Genomic DNA, 18,242 nt, shown 5'->3' on the forward strand with positions numbered 1-18,242 from the left:
GAATAGGCTGCTAGTTTCTACTTGTGGTGTTTTTTGGAGCCGCTCCTTTAAGAACCTTAAATCAACTACATAAAGAGGAGCCCGGATCGTAGTGCCAGTGCATGATTTGGGCAGCAGAAGTTGAGACGGAGTTCAGACAAGCTTCCGACAAGGCAAGTAAGGGAAAACGCTCCGCTACCTACTTTGGTACCCATGGTGATCAGCAGCCCCCACACCCATCATCAGATAAAGCTCCTGGACACAACAGCTTTGGGCCCAACAGATGTAATTGAGGTGAACGTCTCCACCCGTGTCACAAACGCTAATAATTCGAACCCCCCCCAGGCACTTGAGCCTTATAGACAGAGTTGGCTCACATGAACTTGGGGTGGGGACGGAGTCGAGGAAATGCCTGCATTACTGCCATTTGAACTGAACACAATGAACAAAGGGGAGCTAAATAAAGCAATCAGTACGTCTCCTGATATGGGGTTGGTGACGGGGTAAAAAATGAGGGGGCACTTGCGACACCATTGGAAGCAGACATGATAAAAAATTGAATTATCACAGCTTGAGGTTAGCCATTTCGGGACCCTTACACCTATTGCTGACATGACCTCTTATATGAAACCTCGAAAGAGGGGGAAGAAGACAAAATGAGGAACTTGAGTTGGAGGAGGAGTGCGTTTCGTTGGAGTGTTTTTTTGCTACCCTGGGTCGCCTCTTCCTAAAACAGTCACAAGTCCCATACAAACATTATGTCGGGCATTGAAGGAGTCGGACGTAAGTCTCGGATGGGCAGCAGTCACTTTTGGCAGCTCGCCTTTCATGGGACATTGCAGAAATAAAAACAAAAATGGATTGGCATAGGAGAGTAAATGACTCTGTAAGTCAAAGCAGTACAACACCAAGTCCCGCCGATAACGTTCGACTTCTAGAGTGATCGAGATTTTTAATCTTTCACCACAAGTTATGTCAAGAAGCACAAGACTGATAAAGCAGTTGGGACATAAGAACCTAGACATTATACCACCTGACCTTGATTTAACACCAAGAGAACTTCCCTCTAAAGTGAGGGAAAATATACAGAAAACCCTAACATGCTCCGACTTGTCCTCTGAAGCCTCACAAAATGACTCCGTCTTTAGGGCTAATAGGAATGTACATGAAACCTATCTTTTGGTGGCAGCTGCCACACAGCTTCAAAACAACAAAATGGCGGCCTCTACTATTTCTTTGGCCCCATTTACGAAATTATATGAAACAGTGAATGATACGCTCAAAGATCAGGCAACTCTACTGGCCATGATTCATTCGAAGATTATATTTTTAGAATCATTTACAGCGAATATTCAAACTAGAGTGGATAAAGAAGCAGAGCTATCAGCGCAGTTGCATAGACGGTTGTGTGGCGTAGCTAGAGGCGAAGAGTCAGACACAAATATTATGATGGATACTCTCTTGGAAGCCTGCAAATGGATGAGGTCTGTACACAAAAAAGGCAATAGGGGGCTCAAAGTGTCAAATGAGAAGTGTAGGCCTCCCCTGCAACCCCCAAGTACATTCCTCCCAGAGCCAAAGGCTGCCCTCCCATAGTTTTGTTGAATAAGCGCACCCAAACTACTGTGGTAACTGAAATTATTATATTTCTGAGACACAATAATTCCCCATAGAGGACGATCGAAAGAGTGCATAGACGGAACGCAAGAGGCAAGGCAGATTTATTTATTTGCATTTGTATAGCGCACTTGCGACCCAGAGACATCAAGGCGCTGTTACATAAGATTGTACGTAAACTTGATGAAATGTAGACAGAAGACAATAGTCCACAGGCTTGATTACAGAAACAGAGGTGTTCAGAAAGAGGTGCACAGGAGTTACATGGAAAGCAAAAAACATTCAGGCAGAGTGCATTTCATATGTGAAGGTGTTCTGATTAAACAAAAAGCGAGGTTTTGATAGCTTTGCGGAATGCTAGGTGGGAGTCAATCATACGTAGGTGAGTGGGAAGAGAATTCCAGTGTGAGGCAGCCATGGTGGGGAAGCTGGAGCCACCAGCACGGATTCTTCGTGTCTTGGGCGTGATGATCAGGTTAGTGTAGTCTTTCCTCAAGGACCTAGAGGAAATACGCTTGATGATTCTTTGGACCAAGTATGGGGGTGCCAGATCGTGGAGGCATTTATGCGTGAGCAACAGGGTTTTAAAGAAAATTCTCTCTTTGACAAGGAGCCAGTGAGCCTGCCTTCTCACTTCAGAGATGTGGTCCCTTCTTGAGGTTCCCGTGGCCGCCCTTAGGGCGTTATTCTGAACAAGTTGGAGTTTGGACAAGTTTTTGTTGGAGTTCCCTACAAGGAGTGCATTGCAGTAGTCCAGTCTGGATCCGATTATTGCCCTAGCAATGGCGAGGCAGTTCTGTTGAGAAAAGGAGGGCCAAACTGTATTGAGTACTTTGGAGTAATATGCAGAGGAGGAGGCAATAGCATTGACCTGTCTGTCCACATTAAGATTTGAGTCAAGGTAGACACCCAACGCCTTGACATTATTAGATTGTTTGTGTGTTTGTTTATTTGGTATAGCGCAAAACCAAACCCAAAACAGGGTAGCTGGGCGCGGATAGTACAAGGATACTTGAGAACTTGGTTACAGGAAAATGCAGTAATGCAGTAAAAATAGAAACAAGGTACATGTACAAGCGAATATGAAAAATACAGATAAAGCAAGGTGCCCAGAGAACAATTAATCTAATTACAAACATCAGGGTAAGTGGCAAGTGGTAACGTGATCCGTATATTGTCGATGGTGAAGGACAGGTATTGCTTGTCGAGATTGCTCAAGGTGATGGGAGATCCGATTAGCAGAAGTTCGGTTTTGTCGCTGTTGAGGCATAACCAGTTTTCTGCCATCCAGGATTGGATAGTGGAGTATATGGTAGTGAGAGTGTTCATGTCAGCATCGTAATCACCTGTGAGTGGGATAAGCACCTGTGTGTCATCAGCGTAGTTAGTATACTAGATACATAGGGCATCAAGGATGCTGAACAGGGGCCTAGTGAACAGATCACAAAGAGTGGGGGCTATACAAGAACCCTGAGGTACTCCACATTTGAAATGGCTTTGCGTGGCACATGCTAAATCGGAGAAGACTTTCATGGCCCTCTCTTGAAGAAATGATGTGATCCGGTCGCAGGCCTTGGGGGAGAAGTTAGCCGCAGTAGAGAGATGGTGGTAAAGTGTGTTGTGAATGCTGCGGATAGGTCGAGGAGCAAGAGGAGCGCTGGTTTTCCTGCATCTCTCAGGTCATACATTTGGTTTTTTAAGGTCTAAGAGAGCCGTTTCCGTGCCGTGTCACGGGCGGAAACCAGACTGTCGAAGGCCGAGGAGTCGGTTGTCCTCTAGGAATTTTTGGACTTGCAGGTAGGCTGCTTTGTCCAAAATCTTTAGTAGGAATGGGACAGTGATTATGAGCCTGTAGTTCCCTGGAACCGTTGGGTCAAGGGACGTTTTTTTAAGGAGCGGGCGTGCCCAGGCTTCCTTAAGTCCAGTTGGAACATGGCCAGACTGGAAGGATGCGTTGATGAAAGCTGTCAGGAAGGGGACAAGGATGGGGGCAGAGTATTTGATAAGTTGGGCAGGACAGGTATCCCCTTTGCAGTTGGAGGGTTTAATAGATTTGAGCAGGGCAGTGACTTCACCCTCAGCAGATGCCTGAAGCTGAGGTGCAAAGTTCAATTTCATCATTAAAATGGACAAAAGAGGGGGTAGCAATCCCTCAAGTTACGCAAAGAGATTATAAAAATGAGGGCCATTACATTAGCCATTTTTGATATTGGAAATTCCGAAAAAATCTAAACAACAGCAATAAGAAAAACCTAAAAATATAGTAATAGCGACCAGCCCTAAATCTAATGGGTCGAGAAAATGTCTCCGAAACATGAGAACCCCACGGGCCTGAATAGTAGAGCACTATCTGCACCAGAATAGTGACCAGAGAGAAACAAACTTGAGGCTGTGGTTGTACGCAACCTCCTGGATGAGGGAGCATAAGTACATGATGATGGCCATGCTGAAGACCTTGGATTAAGTTCTATTTTGGATTTAACCACCTACTCTGATGTGGCTGAAAATACTCTGGGTGAAGTCTGGATGAAGTCGAAGTAATTCAACCATCGTCCAAATTGAGACTGGTTTCAGGGTGAAGATGTCTCTTGATTATGGTTAAAGTTGTTTGAGAGCTTGGTGGGACTGTGCGTCTTGCGCTAGTGTGTGCGTTGTTTTCCTCTTCGTGTTGCCTACCGCCTATCAGGTGAATCTCAGAGGGACAAAGCTCCCAAGGTCCCAGTATTTGCAAAGTTTGTTCTGGGTGACTGAAACCAATAAATTGTAATTAGGTGCTGGACAGTGGTTCCTTAGTATCCAATGAGTATCAATTTCTGCACATATTAGGTGTTTGCAACACTTGTTGATTTAGTTATCTTTTATAGTTCAAACATGGGTTGTCCCTCTTGTGACAAACATATTATTTGTTTAATGTTTACATGTGGTATAGAGTATTTGATATACTTTTATTCCATTAGTGCCGACATGTGTTTCAACCTATGAGGTCTTTCTCAAGGCTGCATATCTGTGACATGAGTGAAAAGGTGCAAAGTGAGTGGTGATAGTGGTACATTCATGATATTAAATAATATCCAATAGTTGGTTGTCAGCATTTGACGGCGAGACCATAGTTGACATGTTCATAGACAGTGTTCATAGGCCCGTGACATTTGTCCGGTGTGACATATTCACATATTGTCAGTGCATTTGTGTTTATGTTGATTGGCCACATGAGTTAGATTACAATTGTATATTACAGTTTCCAGTCAATATAGTCACATTTATGCAATTATTAATGTTCCATGAAGTTAATCATACAATGCCAGGAGGAACAAAAATGTGTGGAAGTAAAAAAATGAGAGTGAAGATGTTCTTTAGTTGCCTTGTCTGTGCTTTAATAAAGATTTCCGTAAGCTCATGAATCATCGGTTGAATGAAGCTTACCAATTGAGGGGTTAATGTGTTCCCTGATGGTTGCAATTGATTCTCCTATAGCCAGCAATGATAGAGGATGGTACCTATGTGGAGAGAGATCGGTGTAGTGAGGATTCTCCCATGTTGGTCCGATTGGTAATAATTCCACAGTTAGCTCGGGTTTCTTAATCCCTCCATTGGAGTAACTCAACAGAAATTGAAGTTTGGGAGGAAATGCCCCTGATATGCCACCAATAATTATATCTTTACTGTGTCAATTGGTTTGTTGAATAGGAGCTTGTGTGCCCAACTAATACAGTGATTACCATATACCCCGCGATCAATAAGTATAATGTGAGGGAGGTCCTACATGGCGTTTGTTGGGTTGCATTTCGCGTTAGCTCATTGCTCCTGTGCAGAGAAATGAAATTGGCCGATCCCGTGAGTTTGTGTTTTTTCCAGTGATCAGTCCCAAGTTAATGGTGCCTAGATGTGGCAGAAATGGGCCCTTTATTGGTGTCCAGCTGGTTAGTGTTGCCTTGATGATTATGGCATACGTGCCGTGTTAGGCTTCAGCTTGTACGCATGTTCAGAATTTCAGAAATTACACGTGGTTAGGTGGGAGCCTGTTTCCAGAAGGGTGCTTACCAAATTAAGGCTACGTGTGCGCGCTGCAATCCTTAGGAGTTTCATACATGATACGTTGCCCATTGGATTTGAGCTTCCGAGGTGCCAATGCTTAAAAACCCCTATTGGGTTGTTACCTAGGGTTCCGTGTCTGTAGTTTTCTTTAAAACGGGTCCCATTATTAGTGCTCAGTTCTTATTGCCTGGGGCCGTGAGCGCAAAGTGAATTTGTTCAAAAATTGGGTGCACATGGGCACCAATGTGACATACCATAGGGTTGAAGTATATATAAATTCAAGATCATTAGGTTGTAAGAAATTAACGGTTGGCATACAGTCGTTCTGTAGCTCCTGAAACTCAGGAATCTTACCTCATACCCTGTAGTCTGTGTAGTCTCTTGGCTTCACAGCGATCTGCTTCAGTGAGCAACACGGCGAGACTGCAAGAGGGCTACAGTTAAGGTGTCAGGTGACAATCCATTGGATCCGAACAAGAACCATTCCAATTGGTTCATGGTCAGCTGCTAGGTTGAGCCAATGAGGCAGCTCGATTGCCCCCCCCCCCCCCTCTGCACTGGGTGTGGTTGGTGGCCCATTGGTGTAGTAATGTTATAGTTTTTGCAAAGTTCCCTTTGGGAATTAGGAAATGCACTAGATTTCCTCGAGCGGACTTAGTTAGTTGCCAACCTGCTCTCACAGTGCTTTTTTGCCAAAATGGTGGTGTATTTATAATTACATTGCGAAAAAAGTGTATGTCAAAATACTGGTGTGTGGGTATTCCATTGAACCCAAGAAGAATTTTTGAATCAGTATGGGATTATTAAACTAAGTATGTGGCAACACTTGATGGTGGGTCACCATCACCAGTAATAACTGCTAAGAGGGCGGTCCCTGAGGGTGGATTGGATTGCTGATGAGAGCATGTACGCGGTGTCATCCTCCCTGTCATCCTCCCTGTTTGTAAACTGTCAAAGAATGCTTAGGGCGTTCTTGAAGATGTGAGTTTATCAGTTAGTGAAAGAACATCCAAAATTATTAATTCAAATGTTACAGGTCACTGTAGTCATCTTAGTGACCAATAACCTGGTCCACAGTATTGATAATGTATTACAGAAACACATTTAGTTCATGTTCCGTGTTTAGGCCCAGCATTACATTTCTAAATTTACAAATGAGTTTTGCCTCTCTTTGGCGTAGTCTTAGTTCACGGTCCCCTCCTCTGGGCTCTGGCCTGATGATTTCCAGACCCACGAATTTCACGTCCTACTTTCTTTCCAGTTGGTGTTGTTCCTGCCAGTGTTGCGCCAGGGGGAACTTCGCATCCTGTGACTTCAGTGATCCTAGATGTTCACGTATCCTCACTCGCAGCTCCCTGATGGTACTGCCTATATACATGAGTTTGCATACACATAGTATGACAAATATAACATACTTGCTTTTACAATTCACAGAATCCGTTATATTGTGTTTAAGGTTGTCCCGGAAGATTAGTGTTTTGGTGTCCTGTGCAAAATTGCACATAGAACATGTGCCACATTTGTAAAAGCCTTTAGGTTTTGCTGCCGTTAGCTAGTTCTCCATTCTTGGTTCCTCCATTCTCATATATGATGGTCTCAGTATTGTCATTAATGTTGGTGCTCTGCTGTAAGCCATGAGTGGCTTGTCCGTTATCCATGTTCTTAAGTCCTCATCAATTTGAAGTAGGTGCCAGTTTTTGGCCAGAATCTTCTGGATCTTATGGCTCTCTTGTTGAAATTGTGTGACATATCTTAGTTTGTTGTCAATGCTCTTTGTCCGATTTTTTTGTTTGAGTGTGTTCTGCTTTATTGATGGTTGTTGTTATGGGCTCTTGCCTGGATACTCTTTGCGTGAAGCGCTCCCTGAGTAATTCACACTCCGCTGTGAATGCTGTCTCATTATTACAATTTCTTCTTGCTCTTGTATATTCACCTTTGGGAACGTTGTTGAATTTGTTGAATGTGGTTTTGAGATGGCAACTTGTTGCATGTAACACGTGAGTTTACTTCAGTTGGTTTACTAAAAGTCCTGGTGAAGATTGCACCTTGCTTGACTGAGATATTAAAATCCAGGAATTCTATTTGCTCAGCACTATGCGTTCCTGTGAACTCTATTCCGAACTGGTTCTTGTTCACATATTCCTTGAAGTCTGCTAATTGTAGCTCAGTTCCTGGCCAAATCAATAGTACATCGTCTATAAATCTGTGCCATGCATGTACATGTGCCATAAAATCCTTATTAGAGAAAACATGCACCTGCTCAAAGTGGTTCATAAATAAGTTTGCAAGTGATGACGCATAGGTAGCCCCCATTGCTATCCCCTTTGCTTGGCGATAGAAAGTTCCATTGAATAGAAAGATAGTGTTGCTAAGTGTGAACTCCAAAAACTCCTTGTCATTTCTATGTGGGAGTAGTAGGATGCCGACGTTTTACGAAATGTGTAGTCCACCGCTTTTAGTACCAGATGGTGTTCAATTGATGTGTATTGCACTTTCACATCCAATGTCACAAGTAGGTATTCTTCCTTCCAAACTATTTCTTCTAAAATCTGTAGGGTGTGCATGCTGTCCCTGAGGTATGCGGCTATCTTGCTGACCTCGGTTCCCAGTACATTGTTTAGGTACTTAGTGAATGCCTACGTTATCCAACCTATAGCGCCTAGAATTGGTCTGCCCTCTGGTATGGTGTCAAATTCCTTGTGTACCTTGGGCAGGAAGTAAATTGTAGGTATACGTGGATGCTTGGGTTTCAGATAATCATGCTCATCGTCTGTTAGTTGTCCTCTCTTGTGCCATTTTGTTACTAGTTCCATGGATTGTTGCTCTATTGTCTGAGTCTGATTGCTTGGTATCTTGCTGTAGCATCCAGGTGTTTGTAAATGTTGCGTTGCCATTCTGATATAATCTACCTTATCAAGTATCACGATGTTCCCACCTTTGTTGGCCTCTTTGATAACTATAGGTTTGTTCTCTTTCAAGGTTTTAAGGACCTTTACTTCCTCTGGTTTCAAATTGCCTGAAGTATAGCGTTTCCTGGTTTTGGACTTGTCCTCCAACTCATGCCTCTTGATTATGCCCTAGCTAATGCAGTCAATGCATCAGATCAATCAGAGGGTCGGATAGACTCTGAGAAGAGAAGTGTCCGTTTCCAAACTCTGGAACAGAAGCATAAAGCTGCACTTCTAAAATTCCATCCTCAATTTTCTGATAGATCAGAGGCGGATCCATCAAAGTGGGGTACCACAGCTAAAGACACCTCTGGTACTCATTAAGTGAGACAGTGCTCTGGGATGACAATTCGAGAGGCTGCTACCGTCGGAAGATAAGTTGATTCTAAACCGAAGAAATGTGTTGCATCTGCTACATCATATTCCAAAATTAAGATATATAGATTCGGACGACATACATATGGTACAATTTGTGAATGAGAGACGTCTTGATTGGATAATCCTCCATTTAAAATCTTAACTGGTGAAAACAGTTCTCCTGGAAGCCTTAGCAGATCTGTTGCCTTTGGGATTTGAGCTAAGTGAGGAGAAGGGAACTCGGTCAACAGTATCAGCCAGTGAAAAAAGGATGACTAAATACTAGGTCCCAACGGAAAGGGTTTGGCAAGAGAAGGAAAGGAAACAAAGAAGAGAGTCGATATATAAATCTACTAAAAGAAGAATCCAGGCTCCATCATTAAAAAAGTATCTACCACTAAGAGTGATGTTTGACTGCAGACAAAGCCAAGATAGACAAGTTGTTGAGGAATGTGAAATGGCCACATCGCATTCAGATAAAAAAGACTGGTCATGGCTTGCAGGTGCGCCAGCAGCAACTATCAAAAATTAACAAACAGCTAAAGACAAACAAAGTACTCTGCGAATAGGATCGTGGAACACACAAGGCTTTGTTCACCTGTTCAACAATGAAGATTTAGGACTGGAGGCCTACAATGTTTTATGTCTGCAAGAGACATGGCTCCGGTCCAAACCATTGTGTGATGACTTCTATGTATATTTGAATCCTTCAACAAAAAAAAGGTGTAGTGGGAAGAACCTTTTCAGGCTTAATGACATTGGTGAAACAAAAGTAGGGTCTATCGGTGATATAATCGAAAACCCAAATACTTTTACATAGAGGCTGACTATAAGTAGATTGGAGAGTTGCTCGGGGGGTTCAAAAGATATTGTAATAATTAATCTGTATTGGAACTCAGCAATGATTTGAGAGGAACCTTTTGTTGACTGTGTAATGTCTCTAGATGATGATGTCTATACTAGACTGAAAGACCTGCATATTGTTATCTGTGGCAATCTCAATATAAAATGCTTAGATGGTCAGGGGAAACCTACCCTTAAGAGATCATTGCAGAAGAAGTCTGCACTACGGCTCAGAGACCTAAGGAGCAGAGGTTTTGAATGTTAAATGGCCAGACCAAGGGTGATTTTCCAGGCAGAGGGCCTTAGGAGAGAGGTGACCAGAAAGCCTGCCTGGACTACTACATTGTGTCTGGTAACACATTTGATCTGGTAGAATCACTTTTGGAGGTTCCTAAGGTAAATAGCGATCATAAGCTTGTGGAGATGAGGTAGAAAGGGAAGTGAGAATTGTCTAGCCTGAAAGCTGCAAATGCTGTTCAGGTCTCACAGGGGAGGAATAGAGTGAGAGTAGAACCCGGTGATGTGCCTGGCATTGTAATTACATATAACAGTTACCTAGATCAGGCAAATGTGTGCCTGGAGTACTCCTGGGTACTAATGGATTTTGAAGAAGTGAGACGAGGCATAATGAGGACCGATTTGTAGTGTTGGGTGTCTTGACCCACGTTCAAGTTATTATGCTACAACATTTGGTGCTGTGGGCTTAGAAAATCCAAGATGGCGGAAAAACCCACATTTGCGCCAAAATCCAGGAAAACCGCGCAGTTTGTGCGCACACCAAAATGGTCGCCTGACCTGCCACCCACCAGTGTGAGCGTGAGGGGCCAGAAGCGCCATGAGCGAAATCAGTGCTAAGGAATATGATGCTGTTCAAAATGAGTTATTAATGTCAAAAATGGGTGCAATACTGGTGCTCACCACTACCAGAAAGCCGGTGTTTTAAAACCACCAGACACTTGTGTAAAACTGAACAAATGAACCCAAACCAGGCCAAAGAAAGACTTGTTAAGAGGTGGATACAATGTAAAACTATATTCTGAAATGATGGGAAGGAAGTAATTGTATAATGTATGTATTGAAAATAGCTGGGGATGTCAGAAGCTTAAGTGAATTTGGGTTTAAAGCCACTAAAATCGAAATGTTTAGAATAAATGAGTGACCTACTTTTGAGTGTCACATAGGTTGCAATTGTTTAAATGTCATAGTTTTGAACTTAGAATCAGTGTTCTAGCTGCATGTGTAAAAATTGCAAGTTTGGTTTGAATATAGAAAACTGGGAACCACAGTGACATTTAGCTGAAACCTGGCTTAAAGAAATTGAATTCTGCCTGACAACTACCCCCGACAGGAGTTGAAACTTGATCAGCAGCTGTGTTCCCAAGTCTGGCTGCATTCTGCTGCCCCTGCCAAAAGGAGATGACACCTCTCTGATTGAATTAGGGGAGTGGCACCTGGGGACTGCAGGAAACTGAACAATGGGCCTTCCTTGGCCCAGGCAAATGTTAAATTAGGGGGGTCGTAAATGGCTTCCTCTTGGAAGGAAATGGGAGGGGCGCTGCATCTGTGAGCAACTTGAGTTGGGGGAAGTGGACAAACCAGAAATTCCACCATGTGCTTTGGAAAACCACACCCCTTTGGGGCCATAGCATAATTTTAAAAAGATGGATAATTCATAGTGCGGACTTGTAAAAATTATATAAATAATATCATTCTTGTGATTTTTCTGTGCACATTTTAAGAGGTGTCACGACTCTGTGGTATGTTCTGGGGAGTAGTAGCGGAAAATAAGGTTGTTACTCCAAATGTATGCATGTTAAAAATCTGACACTTTATCATCTGAAACCCATATCCCTTGTTCACATTGGTGTAAAATCTGGAAAAGTTTAGAGGTCGTTATCTGGATGAAAAGGGCAGAATTCCTGCAAAGTGGACACGACATCTTACAAAGACAGGGATCGGATGGTTTGGTGCTACAGAAAATATGTTAACTGGACATATAATATTAAAAAATGATACATAGATAAATGTGTATTTGGATCAAATATAGATTTGTGTGCAATTTGACAAGGGGAGGACCCTCTGACCCATAAAGCTACCTCATCACTCTGACACACAACTCAGTTCCCCAATCAAGGGAGAGAGGAGGAATTGGCCAATGATAAGTTGAGAGGGTTGGGCATGCAGAATGAGCCGACCCTCCCACTTTCAAAACACATAAAAGGAGATTGTGCAGGACAGGTAGGGATTCATTCACTTTCCACTTTCTTGCGGGACGCTTTGCCGGGAGACTCCAGACTTCAAATCCATCAATCTCCAGAGACCAGAACTTTGAATCCAGACTCCAGAACTTGTAGCAGAGAGGCCTGAATCCACAAGCTGAATCCTTTTTCAGCAGGCCTCAAAATCATTAGCAAATTATTCAAACAGCCGGGCTGAGCTGTCGGATTCTGGCCTAGAACCCTGTGCCAGAAACACCCAGAAAGCACAGCTGTATCCAGAACCGCAGACCGGACCCAGACCAGATCGCTGTGAGCAGAACCAGAGATCCAGACCAGAGATCCAGAACCAGTACCAGAAACCGGCCAGAAGTCCAGTCCATCCTGTTGACCAGATCCGTGACGAGGCCCATTCCTTCCAAAATTAGGAGTGAGTACCCAGCTAGAACTGTGCAGAACCCATCTCTTAGCTTAAATTAATCTGATTCAAAACATTTGAACCTGTACCGAACTGCATCATAGAATCGTGTGTACCCTCTCCGATTTTCAACCTGTAAAAGTGTCATTTTGCCATTTTGAATCATTATTTCATTTCTGAAAATCTACCTTCACGAAATCGTCTGTATCTCTTGAACCGTTTGTGATAGAAACGAGATTTAACTTTTATTTTAAAGCTGAGATTCTAAGCTTTCCAACAAGACTTATAGGGCCTCTTTACACGTTGTGCGCTAAAAACTGCAAATTAGCGGCATGGCGCTATTAACGTGTCCGCCCTCGCAAGAGGGCGCTAATGGCGTACCATTACGAGTACACGGACACGAGCATAGCGCCATGCCGTTAATGACCCTACCGCCATGCCGCTAAAGTCCCCAAAAAGTCATTTACGGCCTTCCGCGAAAGTGCAGATAGCACCTCCGCCCTCACGCCATTAGCGGTCACCGCTATTAGCGATCACCGCTACTAGCGGTGACTGTTAAATTGCGGAACCGGAAATAGCGTCATCGCACAGGAACGGGAAAGAGCACGGCGGCCATCTTTAAAAACACAATCCATTGCCATCCTCTGCACCCTGGACCTGTTTTGAGTTGGGAGCTGTGCAAATTCATCTGGGACACCTGCATCATGCCCAAGGCTTTGAAGAAAACCAGTGACAGGCAGCGCAAGAAAAATATACCAATGAGGAATTGGTCAGGTTAACACACACCCTTGCAGAGCATGCGGAGGTAATCTTTGCAAATGACATGCGCCGGCCAACCTTGCTGAAGAAAAAAGCCATCTGGGAGGAGGTAGTTCTCAAAGTCAGTGCTGTGGGCACCAGCACGCGCACCATGCGCGAATGCAAGAAGAGGTGGGACGACCTCAGGCTGCGGGTGAGGGGCATCCTGGCTGAGAACCACCGCATTGCCAGTGCCGGTGGAGATGGCTCACCAATCCAGATGAAGGAATGGGAGGAGACATGCGCAAACATGATTGCCGTTGAATCCATTGAGGGAGTGGGCAGCATGGAGATCGGCGTGGCTACCACTTCAGATGGAGGTGAGTGTACACATGACAGGATGCGGTGTGAATGTACTGTTACCCCCATATGTGAGCACAGACTCCTCTCATGCATGGACACACATCCACACATGCATCCATCCCTCACCATGTCAGTGTCAGACCCAAACACACACACATGCACACATCACCAGAGAGAAGTCCCAAACACAACCATGCATGGATGAGGCACTGAACTGGCACATCACCTGCATCCACAACCACTGAGTCCCAATGGCCACAACTGCATCATTCATGTAATCTTCATTAAGTAAATTGAATCGCAACCAATGATATCCCCCTTCTCGTCCCTGAAAGGCTCACATACAGATGGGGAGGATGCCGCTGATGCATCAAAGGCACCAGCTACATGCAAAAGGCCAAGGGCAAAGGAGCCGGAGGATACCCCAACAACATCCAGGGGCAAGGGGGGAAGGGCACACCTGACGTGTAGGAAACATCGTCATAGTGCCACTGCCAGGGCAGTAGTAGCTGCACCACCAACTGCGGCCCCACCACCGGAGGTGAACCCACTGGCACCAATGCCAGCCACCGAGGGCCCACCATCAGCTGCGGCTAGCTCCGCTGGTGAGGCAGCCGCCACTGCCCCCCTATCCGATCCAGAGGACACCCTAGGCCAGCACATGGAGATGCACACCCCAAGCCCCCCTGGAACCCCAGCGCCTGTGCCATTCCAGACCCCTGGGTCTGATGGGACTGTTGAGGACACCAACCCTGCAATCATGTCCCCCATGTTACCATCACCTGCTGCAGTGGATGCATCGGAGGGCACAGCATCCAGTGCACAGTCACCCAGCACTGCCCCCCAACTCACCACCATCCTGCAGCGCCAAAACGAGCTGACTGTGCTGGTCGGCCAGCATGTTGAGGAGGCTGCCAATCTCAGAGAGAACATTGTCGAGGCGGCGAGGCACTGCACTGAGCGGATGGACGCCAACACCGACAGGCTATGCAATGAGATAGCGAGGCTCAGGGAGGTCCTTGTCCGCATGGCTGACACTATGGACTGCCACTTTTCCCAAAAAGGCCAGTCTGCCACGTCCTCATCTTCCGGGTCGAGACAAACAAGCCCCCTCGGCACTCATCGTGCACCATCAGGCGCATGTCTGGCAACCCTCAAGATCCTTTCAAGGACAATGGAAAATAGGGGGTTGATGGAGATTCCTCTGTATGCATTGTCCAGGGAATACATGGCAGACACATGAGGGACTGTTGTGGGGGGTGGTGGGAAGGGTGTTATGGGTCTGTTGTGGGGGTTGGTGGGAAGGGGGTTATGGGTCTGTTGTGGGGGGTGGTGGGAAGGGTGTTATGGGTCTGTTGTGGGGGGTGGTGGGAAGGGTGTTATGGGTCTGTTGTGGGGGGGTGGGAAGGGTGGTGGGATGTTTTTGGGCTTGCACTTCTACACCTTTATGTCACTCAATACACTGGTTTCTGATCAAAACACAGGCTTGGACATCTTCATTGTGTGTGTGTACTTTATTGGCGACAGGGTCCATTGCGTGCTTCAAAACATACACCAGTGCATTACCCCCCATATCCATGTGACAGTACGGAAACATGTTCCTCAGAATATTTGGTTGATCAGATGCTGTCTCACAGCACGTCCCTCCTGGCCATCCCCTCTTGCAACACCTGCATCCCCTTCACCTCCGTCCTATTCACCATCATCATCCTCATCAGGTGCTTCTATTTCAACGTCAGGGGGCAGTGGCACATTCCGTCTGATACACATATTGTGCAGCATGACACATGCCATGGTGATCTTGCCCACCTTCTCATGTCCATACAGGAGAGCACCACCAGACCAGCTAATGCACCTAAAAAGTCCAAAAGTCTGCTCGATTACGATGCGGGTACGGGTATGTGCACGATTGTATTCCTCCTCGTGCCTGTTCTGTGGGTTCCGTACAGGTGTGAGGAGCCAGGTCTTCAGGGGATAGCCTGCATCACCTGTATGGGGGAATGAACGGGGTCCTGTTACTGTTCACCTCAAGATCGGCCTGTTCACATCACACAAATTGACATTGCATTGTGATTCAAGTACTGAATTGACAGCATACATGCAGATGGTCTGTGTGACAGCAAGGTGCAAGGGGGAGGTCGACCCTGCAAGTAGAAATGCCACATTAATGCCTCCAACAGTAATTGACATGTCCTGGGTGAGGCCAGGTCTTAGGTGTCCCTGGCCCATCCAAATTAGGTACCACACTGCTAGTGTACTGACATCCTGACACTGATGTTGCCATGCTGTGAAGCATCACTTCAGTGGTGCCATAGGTGTGTGGTTCAGTGCTATGTCTAGGGGTGATCCCTTTGCATACATTCAAGGGCGCGTTGCTGAATTGATGTTGTGCTGCACTAATTCTGTATTACTGTCTTGACGCCATGTTGCTGATTTGTGTAATATGTGGCGTGGCATGATGTGCAATGTGGATGGATGTGTGATATTTTGCAACCTGCATTGTTCTCAATGTTGTGCACCTTCGAATTGCATGTGGGTTCTTCTCAAGTACATCGTGGCCTTCCCTGAAGGACATTGGCGTACATCTGTATGTCCATTTTCCCTACAGACGCCAGTCAACACCCAGTTGGAGTATGTATCTCTCCCCCCCCCCATTCACACCCAGTTGGAGTATGTATCTCTCCCCCCCCATTCACACCCAGTTGGAGTATGTATCTCCCCCCCCATTCACACCCAGTTGGAGTATGTATCTCTCCCCCCCATTCACACCCAGTTGGAGTATGTATCTCTCCCCCCCATTCACACCCAGTTGGAGTATGTATCTCTCCCCCCCCATTCACACCCAGTTGGAGTATGTATCTCCCCCCCCATTCACACCCAGTTGGAGTATGTATCTCTCCCCCCCATTCACACCCAGTTGGAGTATGTATCTCCCCCCCCATTCACACCCAGTTGGAGTATGTATCTCTCCCCCCCCCAAATCACGCTGCCATGTGCTTGCCCTGCTACTCACCAAGTAGCCACGAGCGTTGTCCGGTGTGTCGCTCCATGTAGCGTGGGATAGTTGAGTTCCGCAGAACCATGGAATCATGTGTTGATCCGGGGAATCTGGCACAGCAATGTGTGATTATCTTGTTGGCGTTACATACCATTTGGACATTGATAGAGTGGAATTGCTTCCTGTTTCGGTACACTACTTCATTGTGATGTGGGACCACCAATTCCACATGGGTACAGTCAATGGCCCCGATGCAACTTGGAATGCCTGCCAGTGAATAGAAGCCAACTTTTGTGTTTGCAATCTCCTGGGCAGTCTGTGGCATGGATATGTGTTCATGTGCATGCTTCAGGAGTGCATCGAGTACCTGGTTCAGCGTGCGTGAGAATGCTGGTTGTGAGATGCCATGCATCTGTCCCACTGTATGCTGATAGGTGCCTGTGGCCAGGAAGTGGAGCACACTCACCACCTTCAGTAGCGGGGGAATGGCAGTTCTGATGTCTATGAGGCTCACAATGTCGTCGTGGATCATGTCCACGATGCTGGTGATGGTAGCCCTGTCCAGACGGTACAGGGTGTGTATCTGCTCAGGGGTCAGGTTGAATGGACTGGCTCTGATCCTGGGTATTGGTGGGTGCCTCTGTGGTATGATTAGGGGCCGTTGTGGTGCTTGCTGTGCCTGTCTTGCCCTCCTCCTCCTCCTGCGTCTCCTTTGTGCTGCCTGTTGTTGTAGCAGCTGCGCTGCAATGAGGTCCTCCAGGCCTGTAATGCTGCCAGTATTGGAGCCATCTTGGTGTGGGGACTGGTGTGGGAAGGGATGTGGTGTGCTCCTTTTGAGCTGCCACAGTCTCCATTGCCTCCACCTGTGCTGATTTGGTCCACCTGTGGCAGGTGGGAACACTGCTCATTTCCCTTAACGGGTGGTCCGCGATGCCGGTATTTGCACCATGGCGGTAAGGGGTTTGAGGGGATTTACTATGCCGCTATTAGCATGTGCACTGGCCTTGTGATGCTGTGCTAATATCGGCATAGCATAATTAACGGGATGGAGGGTCGCGCACACGCGGCCTGCCCGCTATTAGTGGCACCTTAATTAGCGGTGCCGCTAATAGCGGTGTGCCGGGTCGTGATCCACATGGGGATTTAACGTTACCGGTAATATATTACCGGTAACGTTAAATCCCTACCGCCATCCGTGTAATGAGGCCCATAGTTCCTTCATAATTGCGCTCGACGCACGCGACTAAATTGCCGCGATTTGACATTTTGTTTCATTTCAGCCATGTGTAAAAATATTTGTCTTTTGCTTACATTACGGCAGTGATCCCCAACGTGTAGCTCGCGAGCAACATGTTGCTCTCCTGACCCTAAAATGTTGCTCGCCAGTTGCTCTGGGTCATTGCGTGGAGGCTAAGAAGGAGGCCATTCAGGGATGAGACAACAATGGCAGTGTACCCTGAGCCATAACTGTGCAGGAAGGCTAGCCAATCAGCCTAGTCTATTTGACAGGCATGACATACTGTTAGTTATTGAAGCTTTAGCTGCGGAGGCATCAGTAGAGTGGTCTGAATGCTGGGTCAGGCCAGGTGGTTTCAGGGAGCAAGGAGGGTGGCTACAGAAATTAATCTCTTGGGGCTTCAGATGAGACAGTCCCCAGTGATTGAAGAGAGCCTGAAGCACAGAAACTAGGCAGGCCTGGCCATCCATGTGAATACCCATTGCACTGCTCT

The sequence above is a fragment of the Ambystoma mexicanum genome, chromosome 5p (assembly GCF_040938575.1).
Source record: "Ambystoma mexicanum isolate Mex_15411 chromosome 5p, UKY_AmexF1_1, whole genome shotgun sequence".
Taxonomy (NCBI): domain Eukaryota; kingdom Metazoa; phylum Chordata; class Amphibia; order Caudata; family Ambystomatidae; genus Ambystoma; species Ambystoma mexicanum.